Here is a 17,370-nt window from a genome sequence, read left to right on the forward strand (position 1 = left end):
ATACTCCCTCATAGAAATTAATAGGCACAGAGCATGCCCACAATACTCCCTCATAGAAATTAATAGGCACAGAGCATGCCCACAATACTCCCTCATAGAAATTAATAGGCACATAGCATGCCCACCATGCTCCCTCATAGAAATTAATAGTCACAGAGCATGCCCACTATACTCCATCATAGAAATGAATAGGCACAGAGCATGCCCACAATACTCCCTCATAGAAATTAATAGGCACAGAGCATGCCCACAATACTCCCTCATAGAAATTAATAGGCAAAGAGCATTCCCACAATACTCCCTCATAGAAATTAATAGGCACAGAGCATGCCCACAATACTCCCTCATAGAAATTAATAGGCACAGAGCATTCCCACAATACTCCCTCATAGAAATTAAGAGGCACAGAGCTTGCCCACAATACTCCCTCATAGAAATTAATAGGCACAGAGCATGCCAACAATACTCCCTCATAGAAATTAATAGGCACAGAGCATGCCCACAATACTCCCTCATAGAAATAAATAGGCACAGAGCATGCCCACTATACTCCATCATAGAAATGAATAGGCACAGAGCATGCCCACAATACTCCCTCATAGAAATTAATAGGCACAGAGCATTCCCACAATACTCCCTCATAGAAATTAATAGACACAGAGCTTGCCCACAATACTCCCTCATAGAAATTAATAGGCACAGAGCATGCCAACAATACTCCCTCATAGAAATTAATAGGCACAGAGCATGCCCACAATACTCCCTCATAGAAATTAATAGACACAGAGCATGCCCACAATACTCCCTCATAGAAATTAATAGGCACAGAGCATGCCCACAATACTCCCTCATAGAAATTAATAGGCACAGACCATGCCCACAATACTCCCTCATAGAAATAAATGGGCACAGAGCATGCCCACAATACTCCTTCATAGAAATTAATAGGCACAGAGCATGCCCACAATACTCCCTCATAGAAATTAATAGGCACAGAGCATGCCCACTATACTCCATCATAGAAATGAATAGGCACAGAGCATGCCCACAATACTCCCTCATAGAAATTAATAGGCACAGACCATTCCCACAATACTCCCTCATAGAAATAAATGGGCACAGAGCATGCCCACAATACTCCCTCATAGAAATTAATAGGCACAGAGCATGCCCACAATACTCCCTCATAGAAATTAATAGGCACAGAGCATGGCCACAATACTCCCTCATAGAAATTAATAGGCACAGAGCATGTCCACAATACTCCCTCATAGAAATTAATAGGCACAGAGCATGCCCACAATACTCCCTCATAGAAATGAATAGGCACAGAGCATGCCAACAATACACCCTCATAGAAATTAATAGGCACAGAGCTTGCCCACAATACTCCCTCATAGAAATTAATAGGCACAGAGCATGTCCACAATACTCCCTCATAGAAATTAATAGGCACAGAGCATGCCCACAATACTCCCACATAGAAATTAATAGGCACAGAGCTTGCCAACAATACTCCCTCATAGAAATTAATAGGCACAGAGCATGGCCACAATACTCCCTCATAGAAATTAATAGGCACAGAGCGTGCCCACAATACGCCCTCATAGAAATTAATAGGCACAGAGCATGTCCACAATACTCCCACATAGAAATTAATAGGCACAGAGCTTGCCAACAATACTCCCTCATAGAAATTAATAGGCACAGAGCGTGCCCACAATACTCACTCATAGAAATTAATAGGCACAGAGCATGCCCACAATACTCCCTCATAGAAATTAATAGGCACAGAGCGTGCCCACAATACTCACTCATAGAAATTAATAGGCACAGCGCATGCCCACAATACTCCCTCATAGAAATTAATAGGCACAGAGTTTGCCCACAATACTCCCTCATAGAAATTAATAGGCACAGAGCATGCCAACAATACTCCCTCATAGAAATTAATAGGCACAGAGCATTCCCACAATACTCCCTCATAGAAATTAATAGGTGCAGAGCATGCCAACAATACTCCCTCATAGAAATTAATAGGCACAGAGCATGCCCACTATACTCCATCATAGAAATTAATAGGCACAGAGCATGCCCACAATACTCCCTCATAGAAATTAATAGGCACAGAGCATACCCACAATACTCCCTCATAGAATTTAATAGGCACAGAGCATTCCCACAATACTCCCTCATAGAAATTAATCGGTGCAGAGCATGCCCACAATACTCCCTCATAGAAATTAATAGGCACAGAGCATGCCCACAATACTCCCTCATAGAAATTAATAGGCACAGAGCATACCCACAATACTCCCTCATAGAAATTAATAGGCACAGAGCATGCCCACAATACTCCCTCATAGAAATAAATGGGCAAAGAGCATGCCCACAATACGCCCTCATGGAAATGAATAGGCACAGAGCATGCCCACAATACTCCCTCCTAGAAATTAATAGGCACAGAGCATGCCCACAATACTCCCTCCTAGAAATTAATAGGCACAGAGCATGCCCACAATACTCCCTCATAGAAATTAATAGGAACAGAGCATGCCCACAATACTCCCTCATAGAAATTAATAGGCACAGAGCATGCCCACAATACTCCCTCATAGAAATTAATAGGAACAGAGCATGCCCACAATACTCCCTCATAGAAATTAATAGGCACAGAGCTTGCCCACAATACTCCCTCATAGAAATTAATAGGCACAGAGCATGCCCACAATACTCCCTCATAGAAATTAATAGGCACAGAGCATTCCCACAATACTCCCTCATAGAAATTAATAGGCACAGAGCATGCCCACAATACTCCCTCATAGAAATTAATAGACACAGAGCATGCCCACAATACTCCCTCATAGAAATTAATAGGCACAGAGCATTCCCACAATACTCCCTCATAGAAATTAATAGGAACAGAGCATGCCCACAATACTCCCTCATAGAAATTAATAGGCACAGAGCATGCCCACAATACTCCCTCATAGAAATTAATAGGCACAGAGCATTCCCACAATACTCCCTCATAGAAATTAATAGGAACAGAGCATGCCCACAATACTCCCTCATAGAAATTAATAGGCACAGAGCATGCCCACAATGCTCCCTCATAGAAATTATTAGACACAGAGCATGCCCACAATACTCCCTCATAGAAATTAATAGGCACAGAGCATTCCCACAATACTCCCTCATAGAAATTAATAGGAACAGAGCATGCCCACAATACTCCCTCATAGAAATTAATAGGCACAGAGCATGCCCACAATACTCCCTCATAGAAATTAATAGGCACAGAGCATTCCCACAATACTCCCTCATAGAAATTAATAGGAACAGAGCATGCCCACAATACTCCCTCATAGAAATTAATAGGCACAGAGCATGCCCACAATACTCCCTCATAGAAAATAATAGGAACAGAGCATGCCCACAATACTCCCTCATAGAAATTAATAGGCACAGAGCTTGCCCACAATACTCCCTCATAGAAATTAATAGACACAGAGCTTGCCCACAATATTCTCTCATAGAAATTAATAGGCACAGAGCATGCCCACAATACTCCCTCATAGAAATTAATAGACACAGAGCATGCCCACAATACTCCCTCATAGAAATTAATAGACACAGAGCATTCCCACAATACTCCCTCATAGAAATTAATAGGTGCAGAGCATGCACACAATACTCCCTCATAGAAATTAATAGGCACAGAGCATGCCCACAATACTCCCTCATAGAAATTAATAGGCACAGAGCATTCCCACAATACTCCCTCATAGAAATTAATAGGAACAGAGCATGCCCACAATACTCCCTCATAGAAATTAATAGGCACAGAGCATGCCCACAATACTCCCTCATAGAAAATAATAGGAACAGAGCATGCCCACAATACTCCCTCATAGAAATTAATAGGCACAGAGCTTGCCCACAATACTCCCTCATAGAAATTAATAGGCACAGAGCATGCCCACTATACTCCCTCATAGAAATTAATAGACACAGAGCTTGCCCACAATACTCTCTCATAGAAATTAATAGGCACAGAGCATGCCCACAATACTCCCTCATAGAAATTAATAGACACAGAGCATGCCCACAATACTCCCTCATAGAAATTAATAGACACAGAGCATTCCCACAATACTCCCTCATAGAAATTAATAGACACAGAGCATGCCCACAATACTCCCTCATAGAAATTAGTAGACACAGAGCATTCCCACAATACTCCCTCATAGAAATTAATAGGTGCAGAGCATGCACACAATACTCCCTCATAGAAATTAATAGGCACAGAGCATGGCCACAATGGTCCCTCATAGAAATTAATAGGCACAGAGCATGCCCACAATACTCCCTCATAGAAATTAATAGACGCAGAGCATGCCCACAATACTCCCTCATAGAAATAAATGGGCACAGAGCATGCCCACAATACTCCCTCATAGAAATTAATAGGCACAGAGCATGCCCACAATACTCCCTCATAGAAATAAATGGGCACAGAGCATGCCCACAATACTCCCTCATAGAAATTAATAGACACAGAGCTTGCCCACAATACTCCCTCATAGAAATTAATAGACACAGAGCTTGCCCACAATACTCCCTCATAGAAATTAATAGGCACAGAGCATGCCCACAATACTCCCTCATAGAAATTAATAGGCACAGAGCATGCCCACAATACTCCCTCATAGAAATTAGTAGGCACAGAGCATGGCCACAATACTCCCTCATAGAAATTAATAGGCACAGAGCATGCCCACAATACTCCCTCATAGAAATTAATAGGCACAGACCATGCCCACAATACTCCCTCATAGAAATTAATAGACACAGAGCATGCTCACAATACTCCCTCATAGAAATGAATAGGCACAGAGCATGCCCACAATACACCCTCATAGAAATTAATAGACACAGAGCATTCTCAAAATACTCCCTCATAGAAATGAATAGGCACCGAGCATGGCCACAATACTCCCTCATAGAAATTAATAAACACAGAGCTTGCCCACAATACTCCCTCATAGAAATGAATAGGCACAGAGCATACCCACAATACTCCCTCATAGAAATTAATAGACACAGAGCATGCTCACAATACTCCCTCATAGAAATGAATAGGCACAGAGCTTGCCAACAATAGTCCCTCATAGAAATTAATAGGCACAGAGCATGCCCACAATACTCCCTCATAGAAATTAATAGACACAGAGCATGCTCACAATACTCCCTCATAGAAATGAATAGGCACAGAGCTTGCCCACAATACTCCCTCATAGAAATTAATAGGCACAGAGCATGGCCACAATACTCCCTCATAGAAATTAATAGACACAGAGCATGGCCACAATACTCCCTCATAGAAATTAATAGACACAGAGCATGCTCACAATACTCCCTCATAGAAATGAATAGGCACAGAGCATGGCCAACAATACTCCCTCATAGAAATTAATAGACACAAACCATGCCCACAATACTCCCTCATAGAAATTAATAGACACAAACCATGCCCACAATACTCCCTCATAGAAATTAATAGGCACAGAGCATGCTCACAATACTCCCTCATAGAAATGAATAGGCACAGAGCATGCCCACAATACTCCCTCATAGAAATTAATAGGCACAGAGCTTGCCCACAATACTCCCTCATAGAAATTAATAGCCACAGACCATGCTCACAATACTCCCTCATAGAAATGAATAGGCACAGAGCATACCCACAATACTCCCTCATAGAAATTAATAGACACAGAGCATGCTCACAATGCTCCCTCATAGAAATGAATAGGCACAGAGCATGGCCACAATACTCCCTCATAGAAATTAATAGACACAGAGCATGCCCACAATACTCCCTCATAGAAATTAATAGACACAGAGCATGCCCACAATACTCCCTCATAGAAATTAATAGACACAGAGCATGCCCACAATACTCCCTCATAGAAATTAATAGACACAGAGCATGCCCACAATAATCCCTCATAGAAATGAATAGACACAGAGCATACCCACAATACTCCCTCATAGAAATTAATAGACACAGAGCATGCCCACAATACTCCCTCATAGAAATGAATAGGCACAGAGCATGGCCAACAATACTCCCTCATAGAAATTAATAGACACAGACCATGCCCACAATACTCCCTCATAGAAATTAATAGACACAGACCATGTCCACAATACTCCTTCATAGAAATTAATAGGCACAGAGCATGCTCACAATACTCCCTCATAGAAATGAATAGGCACAGAGCATGGCCACAATACTCCCTCATAGAAATTAATAGACACAGACCATGCCCACAATACTCCCTCATAGAAATTAATAGGCACAGAGCATACCCACAATACTCCCTCATAGAAATGAATAGGCGCAGAGCATGCCCACAATACTCCTTCATAGAAATGAATAGGCACAGAGCATGCCCACAATACTCCCTCATAGAAATGAATAGGCACAGAGCATGCCCACAATACTCCCTCATAGAATTGAATAGGCAGAGAGCATGCCCACTATACTCCCTCATAGAAATTAATAGGCACAGAGCATGGCCACAATACTCCCTCATAGAAATTAATAGACACAGAGCTTGCCCACAATGCTCCCTCATAGAAATTAATAGGCACAGAGCATGCCCACAATACTCCCTCATAGAAATTAATAGTCACAGAGCATGCCCACAATACGGCCTCATAGAAATTAATAAACACAGAGCATGCCCACAATACTCCCTCATAGAAATTAATAGGCACAGAGCATACCCACAATACTCCCTCATAGAAATTAATAGACACAGAGCATGCCCACAATACTCCCTCATAGAAATTAATAGACACAGAGCATGCCCACAATACTCCCTCATAGAAATTAATAGGCACAGAGCATGCCCACAATACTCCCTCATAGAAATAAATGGGCACAGAGCATGCCCACAATACTCACTCATAGAAATGAATAGACACAGAGCATGCCCACAATTCTCCCTCATAGAAATTAATAGGCGCAGAGCATGCCCACAATACTCCCTCATAGAAATTAATAGGCACAGAGCATGCCCACAATACTCCCACATAGAAATTAATAGGTACAGAGCATGCCCACAATACTCCCTCACAGAAATTAATAGGTACAGAGCATGCCCACAATACTCCCTCATAGAAATTAATAGGCACAGAGCATGCCCACAATACTCCCTCATAGAAATTAATAGGCACAGAGCATGCCCACAATACTCCCTCATAGAAATTAATAGGCACAGAGCATGCCCACAATACTCCCTCATAGATATTAATAGGTACAGAGCATGCCCACAATACTCCCTCATAGAAATTAATAGGCACAGAGCATGCCCACAATACTCCCACATAGAAATTAATAGGTACAGAGCATGCCAACAATACTCCCTCATAGAAATTAATAGGCAGAGAGCATGCAAGCAATACTCCCTCATAGAAATTAATAGGCACAGAGCATGCCCACAATACTCCCTCATAGAAATGAATAGGCACAGAGCATGCCCACAATACTCCCACATAGAAATTAATAGGTACAGAGCATGCCCACAATACTCCCTCATAGAAATTAATAGGCACAGAGCATGCCCACAATACTCCCTCATAGAAATTAATAGGCACAGAGCATGCCCACAATACTCACTCATAGAAATTAATAGGCACAGAGCTTGCCAACAATACTCACTCATAGAAATTAATAGGCGCAGAGCATGCCCACAATACTCCATCATAGAAATTAATAGGCACAGAGCATGGCCACAATACTCCCTCATAGAAATTAATAGGCACAGAGCATGCCCACAATACTCCCTCATAGAAATAAATGGGCACAGAGCATGCCCACAATACTCACTCATAGAAATTAATAGGTACAGAGCATGCCCACAATACTCCCTCATAGAAATTAATAGGCACAGAGCTTGCCCACAATACTCCCTCATAGAAATTAATATGCACAGAGCATGCCCACAATACTCCCTCATAGAAATTAATAAACACAGAGCATGCCCACAATACTCCCTCATAGAAATTAATAGGTACTGAGCTTGCCCACAATACTCCCTCATAGAAATTAATAGGCACAGACCTTGCCCACAATACTCCCTCATAGAAATTAATAGACACAGAGCTTGCCCACAATACTCCCTCATAGAAATTAATAGGCACAGAGCTTGGCCACAATACTCCCTCATAGAAATAAATGGTCACAGAGCATGCCCACAATACGGCCTCATAGAAATTAATAGACACAGAGCATGCCCACAATACTCCCTCATAGAAATTAATAGGCACAGAGCATGCCCACAATACTCCCTCATAGAAATAAATGGGCACAGAGCATGCCCACAATACTCACTCATAGAAATGAATAGACACAGAGCATGCCCACAATACTCCCTCATAGAAATTAATAGACACAGAGCATGCCCACAATTCTCCCTCATAGAAATTAATAGGCGCAGAGCATGCCCACAATACTCCCTCATAGAAATAAATGGGCACAGAGCATGCCCACAATACTCCCTCACAGAAATTAATAGGTACAGAGCATGCCCACAATACTCCCTCATAGAAATTAATAGGCACAGAGCATGCCCACAATACTCCCTCATAGAAATTAATAGGCACAGAGCATGCCCACAATACTCCCTCATAGAAATTAATAGGCACAGAGCATGCCCACAATACTCCCTCATAGATATTAATAGGTACAGAGCATGCCCACAATACTCCCTCATAGAAATTAATAGGCACAGAGCATGCCCACAATACTCCCACATAGAAATTAATAGGTACAGAGCATGCCCACAATACTCCCTCATAGAAATTAATAGGCAGAGAGCATGCAAGCAATACTCCCTCATAGAAATTAATAGGCACAGAGCATGCCCACAATACTCCCTCATAGAAATGAATAGGCACAGAGCATGCCCACAATACTCCCACATAGAAATGAATAGGTACAGAGCATGCCCACAATACTCCCTCATAGAAATTAATAGGCACAGAGCATGCCCACAATGCTCCCTCATAGAAATTAATAGGCACAATGCTTGCCAACAATACTCACTCATAGAAATTAATAGGCGCAGAGCATGCCCACAATACTCCATCATAGAAATTAATAGGCACAGAGCATGGCCACAATACTCCCTCATAGAAATTAATAGGCACAGAGCATGCCCACAATACTCCCTCATAGAAATAAATGGGCACAGAGCATGCCCACAATACTCACTCATAGAAATTAATAGGTACAGAGCATGCCCACAATACTCCCTCATAGAAATTAATAGGCACAGAGCATGCCCACAATACTCACTCATAGAAATTAATAGGCACAGAGCATTCCCACAATACTCACTCATAGAAATTAATAGACACAGAGCTTGCCCACAATACTCCCTCATAGAAATTAATACGCACAGAGAATGCCCACAATACTCCCTCATAGAAATTAATAAACACAGAGCATGCCCACAATACGGCCTCATAGAAATTAATAGGTACAGAGCTTGCCCCCAATACTCCCTCATAGAAATTAATAGGCACAGACCTTGCCCACAATACTCCCTCATAGAAATTAATAAACACAGAGCATGCCCACAATACTCCCTCATAGAAATTAATAGGTACAGAGCTTGCCCCCAATACTCCCTCATAGAAATTAATAGGCACAGACCTTGCCCACAATACTCCCTCATAGAAATTAATAGACACAGAGCTTGCCCACAATACTCCCTCATAGAAATTAATAGGCACAGAGCATGCCCACAATACGGCCTCATAGAAATTAATAGACACAGAGCATGCCCACAATACTCCCTCATAGAAATTAATAGACACAGAGCATGCCCACAATACTCCCTCATAGAAATTAATAGGCACAGAGCATGCCCACAATACTCCCTCATAGAAATAAATGGGCACAGAGCATGCCCACAATACTCACTCACAGAAATGAATAGACACAGAGCATGCCCACAATTCTCCCTCATAGAAATTAATAGGCGCAGAGCATGCCCACAATACTCCCTCATAGAAATTAATAGGCACAGAGCATGCCCTCAATACTCCCTCATAGAAATAAATGGGCACAGAGCATGCCCACAATACTCCCTCATAGAAATTAATAGGTACAGAGCATGCCCACAATACTCCCTCATAGAAATTAATAGGCACAGAGCATGCCCACAATACTCCCTCATAGAAATTAATAGGCACAGATCATGCCCACAATACTCCCTCATAGAAATTAATAGGTACAGAGCTTGGCCACAATACTCCCTCATAGAAATAAATGGGCACAGAGCATGCCCACAATACTCACTCATAGAAATTAATAGGTACAGAGCATGCCCACAATACTCCCTCATAGAAATTAATAGGCAGAGAGCATGCAAGCAATACTCCCTCATAGAAATTAATAGGCACAGAGCATGCCCACAATACTCCCTCATAGAAATGAATAGGCACAGAGCATGCCCACAATACTCCCACATAGAAATTAATAGGTACAGAGCATGCCCACAATACTCCCTCATAGAAATTAATAGGCACAGAGCATACCCACAATACTCCCTCATAGAAATTAATAGGCACAGAGCATGCCCACAATACTCCCTCATAGAAATGAATAGGCACAGAGCATGCCCACAATACTCCCACATAGAAATTAATAGGTACAGAGCATGGCCACAATACTCCCTCATAGAAATTAATAGGCACAGAGCATGCCCACAATACTCACTCATAGAAATTAATAGGCACAGAGCTTGCCAACAATACTCAGTCATAGAAATTAATAGGCGCAGAGCATGCCCACAATACTCCATCATAGAAATTAATAGGCACAGAGCATGGCCACAATACTCCCTCATAGAAATTAATAGGCACAGAGCATGCCCACAATACTCCCTCATAGAAATAAATGGGCACAGAGCATGGCTACAATACTCCCTCATAGAAATTAATAGGCACAGAGCATGCCCACAATACTCCCTCATAAAAATTAATAGGCACAGAGCATGCCCACAATACTCCCTCATAGAAATTAATAGGCACAGAGCATGGCTACAATACTCCCTCATAGAAATTAATAGGCACAGAGCATGGCCACAATACTCCCTCATAGAAATAAATGGGCACAGAGCATGGCCACAATACTCACTCATAGAAATGAATAGACACAGAGCATACCCACAATACTCCCTCATAGAAATTAATAGGCGCAGAGCATGCCCACAATACTCCCTCATAGAAATTAATAGGCACAGAGCATGCCCACAATGCTCCCTCATAGAAATTAATAGGCACAGAGCATGCCCACAATACTCTCTCATAGAAATAAATGGGCACAGAGCATGCCCACAATACGCCCTCATAGAAATGAATAGGCACAGAGCAGGCCCACAATACGCCCTCATAGAAATTAATAGGCACAGAGCATGCCCACAATACTCCCTCATAGAGATTAATAGGCACAGAGCATGCCCACAATACTCCCTCATAGAAATTAATAGGCACAGAGCATGCCCACAATACTCCCTCATAGAAATAAATGGGCACAGAGCATGCCCACAATACTCCCTCATAGAAATTAATAGGCGCAGAGCATGCCCACAATGCTCCCTCATAGAAATTAATAGGCACAGAGCATGCCCACAATTCTCCCTCATAGAAATTAATAGGCACAGAGCATGCCCACAATACTCCCTCATAGAAATAAATGGGCAAAGAGCATACCCACAATACTCACTCATAGAAATGAATAGGTACAGAGCATACCCACAATACTCCCTCATAAAAATAAATAGACACAGAGCTTGCCCACAATACTCCCTCATAGAAATTAATAGGCACAGAGCTTGCCAACAATACTCCCTCATAGAAATTAATAGGCACAGAGCATGCCCACAATACTCCCTCATAGAAATTAATAGGCACAGAGCATGCCCACAATACTCCCTCATAGAAATTAATAGGCACAGAGCATGGCCACAATACTCCTTTATAGAAATTAATAGGCACAGAGCATGCCCACAATACTCCCTCATAGAAATTAATAGGCACAGAGCATGCCCACAATACTCCCTCATAGAAATGAATAGGCACAGAGCATGCCCACAATACTCCCTCATAGAAATTAATAGGCACAGAGCATGGCCACAATACTCCCTTATAGAAATTAATAGGCACAGAGCATGCCCACAATACGCCCTCATAGAAATGAATAGGCACAGAGCATGCCCACAATACTCCCTCATATAAATTAATAGGCACAGAGCATGCCCACAATACTCCCTCATAGAAATTAATAGGCACAGAGCATGCCCACAATACTCCCTCATAGAAATAAATGGGCACAGAGCATGCCCACAATACTCCCTCATAGAAATTAATATGCACAGAGCATACCCACAATTCTCCCTCATAGAAATAAATGGGCACAGAGCATGCCCACAATACTCACTCATAGAAATGAATAGACACAGAGCATGCCCACAAAACTCCCTCATAGTAATTAATAGTCACAGAGCTTGCCCACAATACTCCCTCATAGAAATAAATGGGCACAGAGCATGCCCACAATACTCACTCATAGAAATGAATAGACACAGAGCTTGCCAACAATACTCCCTCATAGAAATTAATAGGCACAGAGATTGCCAACAATACTCCCTCATAGAAATTAATAGGCACAGAGCATGCCCACAATACTCCCTCATAGAAATTAATAGGCACAGAGATTGCCAACAATACTTTCTCATAGAAATTAATAGGCACAGAGCATGCCAACAATACTCCCTCATACAAATTAATAGGCACAGAGCATGGCCACAATACTCCCTCATAGAAATTAATAGGCCCAGAGCATGCCCACAATACTCCCTCATAGAAATGAATAGGCACAGAGCATGCCCACAATACTCCCTCATAGAAATTAATAGGCACAGAGCATGCCCACAATACTCCCTCATAGAAATTAATAGGCACAGAGCATGCCCACAATACTCCCTCATAGAAATTAATAGGCACAGAGCCTGCCCACAATACTCCCTCATAGAAATTAATAGGCACAGAGCATGGCCACAATACTCCCTCATAGAAATTAATAGACACAGAGCATGCCCACAATACTCCCTCATAGAAATTAATAGACACAGAGCATTCCCACAATACTCCCTCATAGAAATTAATAGGCACAGAGCATGGCCACAATACTCCCTCATAGAAATTAATAGGCCCAGAGCATGCCCACAATATGCCCTCATAGAAATGAATAGGCACAGAGCTTGCCCACAATACTCCCTCGTAGAAATTAATAGGCACAGAGCTTGCCCACAATACTCCCTCATAGAAATTAATAGGCACAGAGCATGCCCACAATACTCCCTCATAGAAATTAATAGGCACAGAGCATGCCCACAATGCTCCTTCATAGAAATTAATAGGCACAGAGCATGGCCACAATACTCCCTCATAGAAATTAATAGGCACAGAGCATGCCCACAATGCTCCCTCATAGAAATTAATAGACACAGAGCATGCCCACAATACTCCCTCATAGAAATGAATAGGCACAGAGCATGCCCACCATGCTCCCTCATAGAAATTAATAGACACAGAGCATGCCAACAATACTCCCTCATAGAAATTAATAGGCACAGAGCATGCCCACAATACTCCCTCATAGAAATTAATAGGCACAGAGCATGCCCACAATGCTCCCTCATAGAAATTAATAGGCACAGAGCATGGCCACAATACTCCCTCATAGAAATTAATAGGCACAGAGCATGCCCACAATGCTCCCTCATAGAAATTAATAGACACAGAGCATGCCCACAATACTCCCTCATAGAAATGAATAGGCACAGAGCATGCCCACCACGCTCCCTCATAGAAATTAATAGACACAGAGCATGCCAACAATACTCCCTCATAGAAATTAATAGGCACAGAGCATGCCAACAATACTCCCTCATAGAAATTAATAGGCACAGAGCATGCCCACAATGCTCCCTCATAGAAATTAATAGGCACAGAGCATGCCCACAATGCTCCCTCATAGAAATTAATAGGCACAGAGCATGCCAACAATACTCACTCATAGAAATTAATAAACACAGAGCATGCCCACAATACTCCCTCATAGAAATTAATAGGCACAGAGCATGCCCACTATACTCCCTCATAGAAATAAATGGGCACAGAGCATGCCCACAATACGCCCTTATAGAAATTAATAGGCACAGAGCATGCCCACAATACGCCCTCATAGAAATTAATAGGCACAGAGCATGCCCACAATACTCCCTCATAGAAATTAATAGGCACAGAGCATGCCTACAATACTCCCTCATAGAAATAAATGGGCACAGAGCATGCCCACAATACTCACTCATAGAAATTAATAGGCGCAGAGCATGCCCACAATACTCCCTCATAGAAATTAATAGGCGCAGAGCATGCCCACAATACTCCCTCATAGAAATTAATAGGCACAGAGCATGCCCACAATACTCCCTCATAGAAATTAATAGGCACAGAGCATGCCCACAATACTCCCTCATAGAAATTAATAGGCACAGAGCATGCCCACAATACTCCCTCATAGAAATAAATGGGCACAGAGCATGCCCACAATACTCACTCATAGAAATGAATAGGCACAGAGCATGCCCACAATACTCCCTCATAGAAATTAATAGGCACAGAGCTTGCCAACAATACTCCCTCATAGAAATTAATAGGCACAGATCATGCCCACAAAACTCCCTCATAGAAATTAATAGGCACAGAGCATGGCCACAATACTCCCTTATAGAAATTAATAGGCACAGAGCATGCCCACAATACTCACTCATAGAAATGAATAGACACAGAGCATGCCCACAATACTCCCTCATAGAAATTAATAGGCACAGAGCATGCCAACAATACTCCCTCATAGAAATTAATAGGCCCAGAGCATGCCCACAATATGCCCTCATAGAAATGAATAGGCACAGAGCATGCCCACAATACTCCCTCATAGAAATTAATAGGCACAGAGCATGCCCACAATACTCCCTCATAGAAATTAATAGGCACAGAGCATGCCCACAATACTCCCTCATATAAATTAATAGGCACAGAGCCTGCCCACAATACTCCATCATAGAAATTAATAGGCACAGAGCATGGCCACAATACTCCCTCATAGAAATTAATAGACACAGAGCATGCCCACAATACTCCCTCATAGAAATTAATAGACACAGAGCATGCCCACAATACTCCCTCATAGAAATTAATAGGCACAGAGCATGCCCACAATACTCCCTCATAGAAATTAATAGACACAGAGCATGGCCACAATACTCCCTCATAGAAATTAATAGACACAGAGCATTCCCACAATACTCCCTCATAGAAATTAATAGGCACAGAGCATGCCCACAATACTCCCTCATAGAAATTAATAGGCACAGAGCATGCCCACAATACTCCCTCATAGAAATTAATAGACACAGAGCATGGCCACAATACTCCCTCATAGAAATTAATAGACACAGAGCATTCCCACAATACTCCCTCATAGAAATTAATAGGCACAGAGCATGCCCACAATACTCCCTCATAGAAATTAATAGACACAGAGCATGGCCACAATACTCCCTCATAGAAATTAATAGACACAGAGCATTCCCGCAATACTCCCTCATAGAAATTAATAGACACAGAGCATGCCCACAATACTCCCTCATAGAAATTAATAGACACAGAGCATTCCCACAATACTCCCTCATAGAAATTAATAGGCACAGAGCATGCCCACAATACGCCCTCATAGAAACTAGTAGGCACAGAGCTTGCCCACAATACTCCCTCGTAGAAATTAATAGGCACAGAGCTTGTCCCACAATACTCCCTCATAGAAATTAATAGGCACAGAGCATGCCCACAATACTCCATCATAGAAATTAATAGGCACAGAGCATGCCCACAATACACCCTCATAGAAATTAATAGGCACAGAGCATGCCCACAATACTCCCTCGTAGAAATTAATAGACACAGAGCATGCCAACAATACTCCCTCATAGAAATTAATAGGCACAGAGCATGCCCACAATACTCCCTCATTGAAATTAATAGGCACAGAGCATGTCCACAATGCTCCTTCATAGAAATTAATAGGCACAGAGCATGGCCACAATACTCCCTCATAGAAATTAATAGTCACAGAGCATGCCCACAATGCTCCCTCATAGAAATTAATAGGCACAGAGCATGCCCACAATGCTCCCTCATAGAAATTAATAGGCACAGAGCATGCCCACAATGCTCCCTCATAGAAATTAATAGACACAGAGCATGCCCTCAATACTCCCTCATAGAAATTAATAGGCACAGAGCTTGCCAACAATACTCCCTCATAGAAATTAATAGGCACAGAGCATGCCCACAATACTCACTCATAGAAATGAATAGACACAGAGCATGCCCACAATACTCCCTCATAGAAATTAATAGGCACAGAGCATGCCCACAATACTCCCTCATAGAAATTAATAGGCACAGAGCTTGCCCACAATACGCCCTCATAGAAACTAGTAGGCACAGAGCATGCCCACAATACTCCCTCATAGAAATTAATAGGAACAGAGCATGCCCACAATACTCCCTCATAGAAATTAATAGGCACAGAGCATGCCCACAATACTCCCTCATAGAAAATAATAGGAACAGAGCATGCCCACAATACTCCCTCATAGAAATTAATAGGCACAGAGCTTGCCCACAATACTCCCTCATAGAAATTAATAGACACAGAGCTTGCCCACAATATTCTCTCATAGAAATTAATAGGCACAGAGCATGCCCACAATACTCCCTCATAGAAATTAATAGACACAGAGCATGCCCACAATACTCCCTCATAGAAATTAATAGACACAGAGCATTCCCACAATACTCCCTCATAGAAATTAATAGGTGCAGAGCATGCACACAATACTCCCTCATAGAAATTAATAGGCACAGAGCATGCCCACAATACTCCCTCATAGAAATTAATAGGCACAGAGCATTCCCACAATACTCCCTCATAGAAATTAATAGGAACAGAGCATGCCCACAATACTCCCTCATAGAAATTAATAGGCACAGAGCATGCCCACAATACTCCCTCATAGAAAATAATAGGAACAGAGCATGCCCACAATACTCCCTCATAGAAATTAATAGGCACAGAGCTTGCCCACAATACTCCCTCATAGAAATTAATAGGCACAGAGCATGCCCACTATACTCCCTCATAGAAATTAA

At 42.1% G+C, this 17,370-nt stretch overlaps 1 long non-coding RNA gene across 1 annotated transcript in view; it reads left to right on the plus strand.

Moving 5' to 3' along the window:
- The window catches only part of LOC141172950 (uncharacterized), a 387,477-nt gene that overhangs the window by 249,044 nt on the left and 121,063 nt on the right, over positions 1-17,370 (plus strand). The gene's annotated exons all lie outside the window — the stretch shown is intronic.

This window comes from Phyllobates terribilis, unplaced genomic scaffold (assembly GCF_046119375.1).
Source record: "Phyllobates terribilis strain yellow unplaced genomic scaffold, ASM4611937v1 Scaffold_1__5_contigs__length_1240528914, whole genome shotgun sequence".
NCBI lineage: Eukaryota > Metazoa > Chordata > Amphibia > Anura > Dendrobatidae > Phyllobates > Phyllobates terribilis.